The sequence below is a fragment of the Chiloscyllium plagiosum genome, unplaced genomic scaffold (assembly GCF_037043375.1).
Source record: "Chiloscyllium plagiosum isolate Xiang-an unplaced genomic scaffold, Cpla_swu_hap1 HiC_scaffold_15, whole genome shotgun sequence".
Lineage (NCBI taxonomy): Eukaryota > Metazoa > Chordata > Chondrichthyes > Orectolobiformes > Hemiscylliidae > Chiloscyllium > Chiloscyllium plagiosum.
Window position 1 is genome coordinate 26526786 of NW_028270153.1, and position 13620 is coordinate 26540405.

Here is a 13620-nt window from a genome sequence, read left to right on the forward strand (position 1 = left end):
CTCCAACCCAGGGGTATGAAGCCCAATTGTAGCACTAATGCACTCCAGAGTGCTGATGAAACTTGAACCTTCTTGGTTTTTTTTATCTCAGCCAGACAATAGATGCTGATAACTCTGCAAAAGTAGAGTAGCCAAAAATAAATTTTAATTAACAGAGGTGCTGAGAAGCAGATTGCCTTCAAAAAGTGTTTAAAGTCATGATGGGAAACCTTTTGCCTTAATGACCATTAGCTCTTTGTTCAAAAATTGATAACTTCATTTACCTCTGTTTAGGAGCCAAAACATTTAGCTGTTTCAAGAAAAATTTCTACTCTTTTCAACCTGACAGACTGTTTCAATGACATTATAACTCCAAGATTGTTTGAGTTTGCATTGTTCTCTTTACAAAAGCAGTGGAACTGAAAAAAGAAACAACAGTGGATATTATTATTTATTTAGCGAATGCAAAATTGCTGATGCAAAATGGTAGTCTCCTCATTTGCTGCATTTAAGGTGATCTGTCAATCATTTAGTCTATGGAAGGTACACCTTTTGGTAATATGCAGGATTGTTTGTATTTCTCCACAAGTGCATGGGAATATTTATGCTGATGTTTCATGGATGGAGGCTGGCTGCACACACATATAGGCTTCTCCTGATCCTGTTTAATGACAATCACACTCACCACTGGAGTTCAAGACTGTAAATAAGCTTCCACTGGGGGATCTATCTTGGCAACAATATTAACAGCATTTAAACATTGAATTTTCAAATTACAATTATATAAAGATTTAAACACTCCTAGCAATAGGTTTGAAATTGTTAGGATTGTATGTGTCTCTATTGCTGGTTAGGTATCATAGTTATTGATAATCTTCGGAAAGAAAATAAAGCTACCATTACTCATGTATACACAATACTACCAATAATTTATCACAATGTTATCAGGGCTGGGGAGATTTAGTTATTAAAAGAGATTAGATAGCCTAGGGTTGGTTTCCCTGGAGTAGAGGCAATGTATTTAAGATGCATCAAATTATGAGGGGCACTGTTAGGGTAGGTAGATGAAACAATTAACCTTAGCAGAGGGGTCAATAATCAGAGAGCACAGATTTAAGACAAGGAGCAGGAAGTTAGGAGGGGAATTAAATATTTTTTTCCCCCAGAGGGCAGCGGGGAACTGAAAGGACAGTTGAGGCAGGAATCATCAGAACATTTAAGAAGTCTAACTTTAAGAAGTCTAACTTTAAGTATTCAACTAAATACTGGAGTGCTGGAAAGTGGGACTAGCAAAGATAGGTGCTTGATAACCAGGTGGATAAGATGAGCCAGGGGGCTTCTATCTGGTCTGTAAAGCTCTATTTGGGCAATACTTCAACATCGAAAGAATGACCCCTGCCCTTGCATGATATCAGGAGGAGGTACCTATTGCCCAAACTGTGAGAAAATATTTCTGATTATGGTGTTGTTTTAGTGATTTCTACCTCCAGAAGCCTATTTTCAGTGCTGGTCTACATCAGGCTGTGAATGCTACCTGATGGAGTTTCATTCACTGAAAACGTTGACGACTGATTTTTATCGTCTCTGACAAAGACATTTTTCCAAAGAATACTTTAGTTTCAGAGTTGAAAACGATTCTCCTGAGGTAGGACACTATCACAAAAATGAATAATGTGTTATTCTGCAAATGTCAGTATTAAACTTATTGTGTAGCATTGCACTGCCAGTAAATTTGGCTACAACTCTGACAGGCAAATGAAATCTCCATGATAGAGCTGTAGGTGAATTGGATATTGTTCTGTCTTGTATTGCAGTTAAGAAAGTAATCACACACTAATTTCTGAGCCAGAAGCACCTTTTGTATGTATTAAATGTAGAGTAATGTAGAAATGTAACAATATATCAGTGTGGAGAATTCTCATTACTTTATATCCAAAGGCATTTTTCTCAGTCCTCTTTGATGTCTTGTTTCTGTCATAGGATGCTGAGCAGAGGAAGAGGAATGTAATGGTGAGGGCAATCCACCCATTGCAACCTCTCTGATAGTTTAGAATCCAGTTTAAAGGCAGTATTGGCCAAATCCTGGAAGTAGGTGGGCTGCACTTCACAAATGGTGCTGTCTGATATGCAAAGTAAACAATCCTTCCAAAGACAGCATGTCATCAGATAGAATATTGTGAACCTACAGTAAATTATATTGCAATAAGAGGTAACTTGAGATATGAAAGGCTGTGTGATGCTACCAGATTGTGTGACAGAAGGTGACAGAGTGTTTGACTCAAGTGGGAAATTGGATCAAGATGGAATAGTCTTCAATCTGCAAGACAAGGCAGCTAAGGGAATAAGCTGTTTTCAGAATTGGTTGTTGTAAGTAGCGCAGCAGTCAGGTTTGTAGGAATGTTGGGTCACAATCAAGACTTGATATGGGTAATGTTCGATCTGTTACGCATTCCACATATGTTTGAATGACAGACGGTTGTGGAGAATTTGCTAAGTGTGCAATGAAAGCCCCAGAAACAGTTTGGCAGAGAATGAGGAATGCCGGAGTTTCCAAACAGTGTGTTGTTACTAAATTTGGAATACCATGATGAAGGAGGATGAATAGTATTATAATTTCTGCAGAGATTGTTCACTTTAAATAGAAGATATCAATTCCCAGTTATGAACCTAAAATTTGAAACCTAGTTTTGCAATTTTAGACTTTTTGTCTGAACAAAACAAATTAAAAGAAACATAAACTAAACATTATCTAGTAAGCAACCTATGCTCTAAATTATAGAGAAAATGCTACTTATTGAAGGAACATGACTGATTGCCACATATACTTTACAGTATGCTTTCCACAGGACTACAGTTGTCATGCTCAGACTGTGGTTGAGGTTCCTCAGTTTGTTATGGTTCCAGATGGTACACCCCAAAACATTAAGCTCCCAGCTGAGGATAAATGCACTGGGTCCCCTTCTTTATAAACCTACCCCCTCAGTTAGTCAGAATATTATTTAAAAATAGATCCCTTCCTTTGTGGATACCTTTCTCCCAAATCTAATGAACTTGCGTTCTAAAAGTAGCCAATTTAATTAGGCTTTCTTGAAGTAACAAAGATTGAGTTTATTAATTACGAGATGGAAGAAGAATGAATAATGCAACCTATATGCACACAGATTAGAAATAAGAAATTAGTTCAAAACGATAAAAATTATGTCTAGATTTGTCTCTGAAATATTCACAAAAAGCGAATTGCAGTTAAGATTATCAGTAGCATTGACATTAGCAGTTCAATAGTTCATGATCCTTAGTTTTGAAGATCCATTGAGATTCTGGGGTTCTGATTCTTTTTAACTGTGGTTGAATTCCAGCATTTAGGGTGAGAGAGATACTTTTCATTGTTCTGTTTTTATTTCATCTGGCTGCCAGAAAACTGATTCTATCCATCGAAATGAGAAAAGGTCTTTATCTGCAAGACAGGCTTGAGTAGAGGGTCATTCTTTGACTATAACTTTCACAGCAAATTATCACTCAAAGCTGGTACATACAGAGTCAGAGTCATACAGTATAGAAACAGACTTTTTAGTTCAATTAGTCCACAATGACCATATTCCCAAACCAAACTAGTACCACTTTCCTGCGTTTGGCCCAAATCCTTCCAAACTTTTCCTATTTGTGTACATATCCAAATGTCTTTTAAATGTTGTAACTGTACTTACATCAAACCAATTTCTCTGGCAATTCATTCTACATATGAACCACTCTGTGTTTAAACAAAAAAGTTGTCCCTCATGTCCTTTTCAAATCTTTCTCCTCTTACCTTAAAAATTTGCCCCCTAGTTTTGAACACTCTCATGCTCGGGAAAAGACCTTTGCTATTCACCTTATCTATGCTCTTCGTGATTTTATGAAACTCTTTCAGGGCACCCCTCAACCTCCTACCCTCCAGTGAAAAAGGACCCAGTCTAACCAGCCTATCTTAATAATTCATCCCTCCATTTCCAGCAACATCCTGGTAAATCTTTTCCAAACCCTCTCAGAACTGCAGACTGTACACCACAAGAGGCTTCACCAATGTACTGTACAACATGGTGTCCCAACATGTATACTCAAGGTCTGAGCAAGAAAGGCAAGCATGCTAAATGCCTTCTTAACCATTCTGTCTACCAAATTTCAAAGAATTATGTTCCTGAACCCCTAGGTCTCTCTGTTCTATAAAACTACCCAAGGGCCTACCTTGAATTGTATAAGTCCTGCCCTTGCTTGGGAAACATTCTGTCCCACTTAGCAGAGTCCAGTGGAGTTGAAACTGGCTTTTTGAATCTTGACCATATGTATTCTTCAAAGGGGAAAACACAAACTGAGTCCCAAACTGCAGACACAATCTGCAGAGTCTGACTTGCTGCTGAGTCAGGGTTTGTCAGCTCCTCAACATTGCTATTCATTCTCTTTGGTTGGAGATTCTCTGACATTTTTAGGTGTTTCGTCCCATTGGTGCCAAAATGAATTTCTGCCAGCCAGCCATTGAATTCATACCGGCAGTTATTTTGTTTCTGTAGCAGCGCTCTTTTATAAAATACATTTTTGAATTAATAACTAAAAAAAAACACACAGGGATTTCTGAGCTATTGTCATAACATGGCCTTGAGAGGAAACACAATAGTCACTCCCAGTTTCCAATTAGTTCATATCGCCCCATTTTACTGCATTGTCATGTCAAGTGACTGTTGACACATCCCTCAGCTTTCCAAAAGTTTCCAAACTGGTGAGAAGCAGTCAGGCCCATGCCACTGATTTCTTCTCCCTATCTTGAGGGCAAATTTTTCAGTCTTTAGATTATCATGGAATGTAACTCTTCAACCAGAGAATGCCTACTTTATGCATTCTGCCTTGTAGCTCACAGCGATCATGCAGACTTATTGTGTCTGCTGACATCATTGTCCTTTATCAATGTGAGACCTCGATTCCTTTTGCTAATTCTGTTTCTCACTGTTCAAAGAAACTCTGAGACAGCGTGTCAGCCCAGCTGGTCCTACGTTTCTCTTCAAATCTGAATATTTTCACCCTGTTTTCAGCAAGTGTCAATTTGGGCCTTTTTGTCTCCATGGCAATCAAGGTAGGAACAGAACACATGATCCTCGTCATGACTCCATTTACCTTAACTTAAAGGGACTGTTTAAAACATATGCAAGGCTTGTTGAAAACATTGTTTTGTAACACTGGGACAAATGCCCAAACACTGAAGCAAGCCAATGAAGGGAGTTCTACCTTGAAGAGGTGCAGCAGACAAATGTCAAAATCTGGATGACCAACCATCCCAAATTTTACAGGATTATCCCACAATTGAAACAATTTTCCTATGTCCCGGGTTTTGTGCAGCCAAGGTGTGTTTGTCCTATATTTTTCAGAGACTTACTCCTTTTTTTGCTTCCTGTGGTATGAACAGCTCTCCCACCAAACCCCTTGATGTTTGGTGTAGAAAGCACCATCCTGCCCAGTGTGCTCCTTACTTTTCCTCCCCTTGATGTTGGTCACCCTGATACAAACTTTAAAAAAAAACTAAATGAAAGAAACCATTCCAAAGAGCTAACTGGAGGTGGATGGCTAATTATGGTACTTTAGTTGTCCCAATGCTGACAATTTTACAAACCGCCTGGTACTTTACTAACCTCAACATAGCCTCCTACCATGTGGTGAGTCTGCCACCAGGTGGCCACCTAGAAGCCTCTGGTGAGGACTGGGGAAGGGGATTCAGAGGGTGGTGAGAGCCTTCCTTTCCAGAGGAAGGCAGAGGCAGAAAATGGTAACAATGGAATATCCCAAAGGGGACAGTAAGTGGTTCATGTTTCTGGTCGCCAGATCCACCTCTCTGGCCAAGGCATATAGAAAAAGATTCCATTTACCTGTGAGGATGTTTCAATATGATGGTGTCCTCACCTTCTCCCTGCAGCCTCAGCAGGTGACATCTCGGTTGAGGCTGCAGAGCTGCTAGCCCTTTGATTTGCTGCCCCGGGAAGATCACTTCCAAGATTTGTCATTGACCCAACCGAGAGAAGGATACATATTTGATGCTGATGTTGAGACCCAAACTTTGTTGGTAAAATTCCAGTAAATGATTCTGATGTCTTGATTAATTCAGTGAATTCCCTAAAAATGGCTCAAAGAAAGAGTACCAAAATGATGCATTGCAAAGAGGATCAGAGATGAAGGAGACAAAGTAACAAGTAAAGTTCCTGTTAGATGAAGAAGGATTGAATGAAGACAAGTGAGAACAAGACAAAGAAATGCCAACAAAATGCATGACATCTAAACACATAAGGGCACCTTTCAATCAATTTTACCTTAAAAAAAATCCCCTCAGCATTAAGATTTTGTTCCCCTTTTAGTTATTCACTTATTTTGGCATTAAAGATATTGAAATCATTAAACCGAACTCAATGCCAATTAAATTCTGACAACGCAAACCTTGATGTGTAGTGAAAAAAATAAACTTTAGGTCAAAACTGTTAAATGTAATAAATGTATTGATTTTAATTCCAATCACAATGGTATTGATCTATACCCATTGTATTTTATATTATTTAGTAAAGTGTATTATTTTACTGACTGTACAACTTTTATGAAATATTCTTCCTGTAACTTCAGCACAGTATCAGCACTTTGCAGCTTATTTGGGATCTTGTAACTGGGAGCTTGAGGCTCTGAGGGTTTGCCTCCAGACAGCAAAGCTGCTGTCAGGGCACTCTGACCCATTGGCTTTCTCACACCAGAGTTGGCATTAGCTGAGGAGATGGCAAGGTAACAGATTTGCTGCCTTCCTGGCGAAGGGCTCACAAGCTCACAGTTTGCATAACGCTTATTTGAGCTTCAACCAAAGCTGCAATGGCTTTGAACATTGATTCCCATTGTGGAGTCTCAGTTATAACATCCCTGGATTTGACCCTTTCCAAGCTGGCTTTCAGAGTGGGGATACCTTTGGCAATGGATGACATAAGCCGACAGTAGATTCCTCCATGTGTTCAGCCAAAATGTGAAACTCTCTTGCATGCTTTAATGAAAAGATTTACATGAATGGAATCTTATCAGGATTTCAGCAATGTGGACAATGTTTGTGGCAGATTGAGACAATAAGTCTAGCGTCAAGATTAGAGCGGTGCTGGAAATGCTCGGCAGGTCAGGCAGCATCCGACAAATAGGAAAATCGACGTTTCGGGCAGGAGCCCTTCATTGGGCATTTCCAGCACTACTCTAATCTTGACTCTAATCTCCAGCATCTGCAGTCCTCACTTTCGTCCAATCTTGAGTAGCATTTCATTCTAGTTTTAATGCTTTTGCCAAGTGGCAAGGATTATGATGTCCTATCTCCTGATATAAAGGCTATACCCTACTAATGGGCTTACTTCTTAAAAAAGGCTTTTGATGGCCTTTTGAAATCATCAATGATGAAATCATCAATGATGTTTTGATGGGAGATGTCTCCAACTAAAACAAGGCAAAATATCTATGGTAGTGTGGCATTTATTTATCGCGTTCTCTTTTTACTCTTTGTCTTTGGTTCTTTGTGAGGTAATATTCTAATATCAGCACATTATTATGATCAACAGAGCAACACTACAAGATTTCACTTTTCTATCAAAACCAACTCCATTACATATGAAATATAAACCAAACAAGCACAATTAACTTAATACGGTTTATAATTATGCATAATATGTGCACAGATATACTTCTTTCTTCCACCAAGAATTCTCTTAAATCACAATCACCTTTACAAGTTATTTATTTCTGTAGGGACGATCCATAAGTATCCTTCAGTTCTCTCGAGTATTTACCTTACCTCTGGTTATTTCCTTTACCCTCTACTGTAAATGCTTCAGTCCTTTGTTCTGGTTACTTTTCAGGATGCCAAAGCTAATCTGCTGAGTACGTTCTTTAGAAATAAGACACTGTAAGACCTACTATAGATTCTCTCACTGATTTAAAATTAGGCAATCTTCTGTTCTCTCGCAAAATTCAAACTGAGATTCTGCCATGCAGTCAACAATAAGTTAACATTTTACTTAACTTCTAGCGTAGGTTTTAGTAACTGTCATTTATTTTGGCCAACTTATCTCAGCTATCTTCAGCACACAAGATCAAAAGCACAATTTTAAAAATACACAGACAACTGAAACCAGACAGCTTTCCTAAGAGCTATTTATCTCCATGACAATGTAGCTGGCTCTGGGCTATCTTCAAACTGACCTTTTAGGGCAATTATCCCTCATTTGCAATTTCTTCTTTGATTGGATGAAGTCACTGGGTTCTATAATGTATCAGTGTTCACTGAATTAAACTGAAACGTTTAAACTAATGGAACTCTAACTCCCAAAACATATCTCTAAACTGTGATTACTATAATGTGTATATACCTCATATCTACCTTTCCAAATAAGTAAGTCCACCTATTGTTTTATAGCTCACTCTTTTCTAAATCCTAAACCTTAACCTTAGAATTATATTCTTAAAATGAAAGTTATATTGAAACCACATAAACCATAAAATAGATATTTATATCAATGTTATTGAACAGTAAGTATTAAATACTGTTTGTCACATGGACATTATACCTAAATTAGTTTTTGTCCTCACTTGGATAAATTATTTCAGAAACAGTAACGGTGCAGAGAAATCAGACTACTCTGATGGAGTGCAGTCTCGCAGCAGGATTTCTCTTCAGAGATGCTGTCAGTCCTGCTGAGCTTTTCCACCGATTTTTGTTTTTGATTTACAGCATTCGCAATTCTTTTGGTTTTTATTGGATATATTATTTCCTCTGTGCACTGAAGGTAACAAAATGCAAATCCATTTGTATAAATAGATTTACAAGTTGTTTACACCTAATACAAATAATAAATATATGAATTTGTATCCACATGTGCAATATAGGCCACTAGATAAAAAGGGAATTTCTGATTCTCAAACTTTTAGAAAGTCTGCAATGCTGGACAGATGTGACACATATTTTAGGCAGAGTTTTATTTTCAAAATTGTGCCAATGTAAACATACAAATGGAAATATGCTCTGAATTAGTTGTAATGGCAGAACAATTTTAATTATGATCCATACAGACCAACAGAACATAGCATTTTATTCATTAGGCATAAGATGAACGATAAATTCATTTTCCTAATCAATTTTAATCAAAAACATTTGTGTTTGTGTGTACTTCTACGTGAGTGTTTAATTCCTTCAATATGATGATTGATGTCAAGTGAAAATCTCAAGGAAAAAGATCTGTCAAAACCATAACATCAAATTTAATTCACAAAAAATTATCCCCTGATGCTCTAACCTAATTTACAAGTTTGCTGATGACACTGCCGGAGAGGGTCAGATCTTAAACAATGATGAGCCAGTACACAGAAAAGAGAGCTTACTGGCATGGTGTAAAGACAACAATCTCCTCTTCAATTTCGGCAAAACAAAGGAGCTGGTCATTGACAATAGGAAGTGGAGTGGAAAACACACCCATGTCTGTATGGTGCTGAGGTGGAGACGGTTGATAGCTTCAAGTTGCCAGGAGTAAATATCACAAACAATCTTTTCTGGTCCATCCATGTCGGCAAAGAAAGCTCAGCAATGCCTCTACTTCCTCAAAGAAAATTTGGCATGTCCACAATGACTCTAATGTATATTTATGGATGCATCACAGCTTGGTATGGCAACTGCTCTTCCCAAGATCATAAGAAATTACAGAGTTGTGAACATAGCCCAATCCATCATCCACACCAGTCTTCCATCCATTGACTGTCTATAATTCATGCTGCATCGGGAAAGCAGCCAACAAAATCAAAGACCCCCATCTACCCTGGTTATACTCTCTTCTTTCGGGGCAAAAGATATTAAAGTTTGAAAACACGTACTAACAGACTCAAGAACAGCTTCTTCCCTGTTGTTATCAGACTTTTGAGCAGACCTCTCATATATTAAGGTTTAACTTTCTCTGCACCTTCTCTGTAGCTGTGACACTATATTCTGCATTCTATTACCTTGATGTACTTATATAAGATATCAGTTGCCTGGATAGCACACAAAACAATAATTTTCATTATCTAGGTAATAAACTATATCAAATCAAATTTTCTGAGTAAGTAGTCTTACTACTGAATTGGAATCCAGTACATCTCAGTTTTGAGGAATAAATGATACGATCCTATACGGGTATGTCATTAACAAATGACCCAATTTGGTTTTCACGGTTGCTGATATGTACAATGATATGCACTGGAGAGTCAAAAAGTAAACATTGTTTCATCAATGTGAATACATTTTCACGTTGACTATATTTTAACTACTTGGTTCAGAAATATGTAACATATTCAATGAAGGGACACTACAATACTTTATTCAATGTTAATATTCAATGTGCAATATAAGTAGGACTCCATAAAAGTCATGCTGCAATGCTTCTTTTTTTCAAATTCATTTCTCTCCATTCTTTCATGCATTGTAGTCCATTGAATAAACACCAAGACGAGCTGAGTTTTCAACTTCTGTGCCCCAGCACTCTGTCTCAGTGGCAGGAAATATCAGGCAGTAATCTGGCTTGACTCAAATTTTGTTTGCCCTCTGGAGAAGCACCTGCCATCTGTTCAGCCCTTCCACATAACTACAGAGTTGAGATCAAAAACTCTGTGGTGCATGAAAGTACATACAACTATTTATAAATTCAAATAATTGCTGTCTGTTAACCATTCCTTATTTGGGAAAAGCAGAATGTCCATGAGTTCTCCATTTCTTTTGCAAACAAGAAAATGGTATTGAGGGAAATTTGAACTAGTAGTAGAACAGAAACAAGGAACTTCATATGGTAACTGCTGTATAAGGTAATGACTCTGAAAGAGCTAACGTCGATGTTGTATTGGCTCTGCTCAATGTAATACAGTCTTTGCTGGAGAAATAGGCAGTCTTGCATGAGGTCCTGATGGAGATAGATTGACATTGTCTGGCTTTTTTCTGGATCAGTGGTGCTGGAAGAGCACAGTAATTCAGGGAGCATCCGACGAGCAGCAAAATCGATGTTTCGGGCAAAAGCCCTTCATCAGGAATAAAGGCAGAGAGCCTGAAGCGTGGAGAGATAAGCTAGAGGAGGGTGGGGGTGGGGAGAAAGTAGCATAGAGTACAATAGGTGAGTGGGGGAGGAGATGAAGGTGATAGGTCAGGGAGGAGAGGGTGGAGTGGATAGGTGGAAAAGGAGCTAGGCAGGTCGGACAAGTCCGGACAAGTCAAGGGGACAGTGCGGAGCTGGAAGTTTGAAACTAGGATGAGGTGGGGGAAGGGGAAATGAGGAAGCTGTTGAAGTCCACATTGATGCCCTGGGGTTGAAGTGTTCCAAGGCGGAAGATGAGGCGTTCTTCCTTCAGGCGTCTGGTGGTGAGGGAGCGGCGGTGAAGGAGGCCCAGGACCTTCATGTCCTCGGCAGAGTGGGAGGGGGAGTTGAAATGTTGGGCCACGCGGTGGTTTGGTTGATTGGTGCAGGTGTCTCGGAGATGTTCCCTAAAGCGCTCTGCTAGGAGGTGCCCAGTTTCCCCAATGTAGAGGAGACCACATCGGGAGCAACGGATACAATAAATGATATTAGTGGATGTGCAGGTAAAACTTTGATAGATGTGGAAGGCTCCTTTAGGGCCTTGGATAGAGGTGAGGGAGGAGGTGTGGGCACAGGTTTTACAGTTCCTGCGGTGGCAGGGGAAAGTGCCAGGATGGGAGGGTGGGTCGTAGGGGGGCGTGGACCTGACCAGGTAGTCACGGAGGGAACGGTCTTTGCGGAAGGCGGAAAGGGGTGAGGAGGGAAATATATCCCTGGTGGTGGGGTCTTTTTGGAGGTGGCGGAAATGTGGAGGGGGAGGAATTGGGAATACGGGATGGCATTTTTGCAAGAGATAGGGTGGGAAGAGTTGTAATCCAGGTAGCTGTGGGAGTCGGTGGGTTTGTAAAAAATGTCAGTGTCAAGTCGGTTGTCACTAATGGAGATGGAAAGGTCCAGGAAGGGGAGGGAGGTGTCAGAGACTTTTGTCAGTTATAATTATGGCTAATTAATGTTAGTTGAATTTTTTGTTCTAATACATCAAGCTACACTATAGTAAGGGTCTTCTTGTTAAGACTTTCTACTGAATTATCTTCGACCTCTGTAAGTTAGACAGGCCCTCAGACTCAGCTTAAATTCATGGTAAGTAAATTACCCCAAAACATACGCCACAAGTGGTTGTACCCAGAACTCGATATGACAGTAACATAATGATTACATGAGAAGATACTAATTCAGAATCTTGGAATAATATCTTTAGATGGAAATTCATTTTCCAGCATGTCTATTGGGGAATTTAAATTCAGTCATTTACTTAAACCTGAAATTAAAAATTGGTATAATTAATAGTAACTATGAAACTATTGAATTGTCAAAAAAAAATGTAATTAGCTCACTAATAATTTTTAGGCAAACAATCCTGCCATCCTTATGGCCTTCACATGACTGCAGACCCACAGCAACGTGGTTGACTCTTAACAACTCTCACTGCTGACACTGTGCCAATGCGTTTACTTCTGTTTTCTCCACTTGCTGCCAGGCAAAGACCTCGGAAATCCATGCACTGGCTAGAGAAATTAGAAGCAATGTACCTCATTTATATCAAAAAATACTAGGATGAATTTCAGAGATATTGGTTCACGATATTGGTTCAACTCCACCTTCTCAATACCATTCAAGCTTGAGCCAGTGACTCATGTCTCGTGAAAGAATAATTAAAAATGTCAAACAACCTCTCAGTTTGCTGTAAATTTTATAGGGAACATTTACTGGTTTTTGTGCTCAAATGGCAGGTTGGTCTTCAAAAGCTTTGAACCTAATAAAAGCCTCAAAGATTTGCATTTTCTGATGTTAATTATGATTATCTATATATAGTAAAATTCTACCTTGAATTATGTCTATCTTTGAGACTCTCCAAAGGGAGTTGGAAACTATCAACCCAAAGGGAGTAATGACAACAATTCCATTTACCAAATAGACAGTCCAAGTATCTAAGTCAAAATATGTTACTGATTAGCTTGATCCAAGATTATTACTAATCCACATCAAGCCCTTACTCATTCCGTTATTTTTTACATTACGGTGAATAGTTTGATTTATCATGATTTCCTTGAAACTACAATTGACAGCCGAGACATTCTTTAACCATTGAATGTTGACAGAATTACATAATTTTGTACTACAGAAAGAGACTATTTGGTCCATCATGTCTATTGTGGCTAAATCACCACAAGTTACCTTTAATTCGGTTACTTACTAAGAAATCTCATAGACAATCAAGTACTGAAAAACAATGATGTAAACTTTATTGCATGTAGCAAACAAAATAAGATCGCTCAAGTAAGCAAGTTAAGCCTCACAACCCAAATTGGCTAATTCCCAATTAATGGTGGAACTCAGCCACAATTTTACCAATAGTGTCTGTCTCTATAAGCGTTCAATTCTTGAGCAGTGTCGTTCTTTGCAGTTCTGCTGAGGGGGAGTTCTGGTGTTCAATTATTATACAGATTTTTGTTCATCAGCCTATGTGATATTATATTAGTTTTTTTTACAAAGTCCTTTCATGCAAATTATTGCAAGTCTGCAG

The 13620-nt window shown here is 38.7% G+C and overlaps 1 long non-coding RNA gene across 1 annotated transcript in view; it reads right to left on the reverse strand.

Annotated features, from left to right (window-relative positions):
- Positions 1-13620, reverse strand: part of LOC148147634 (uncharacterized) — a 22705-nt gene continuing 9085 nt past the window's right edge. The window contains exon 3 of the long non-coding RNA XR_015759550.1: positions 1-114. This is a non-coding gene — a long non-coding RNA (uncharacterized LOC148147634). The remainder of the gene's footprint in view (positions 115-13620) is intronic.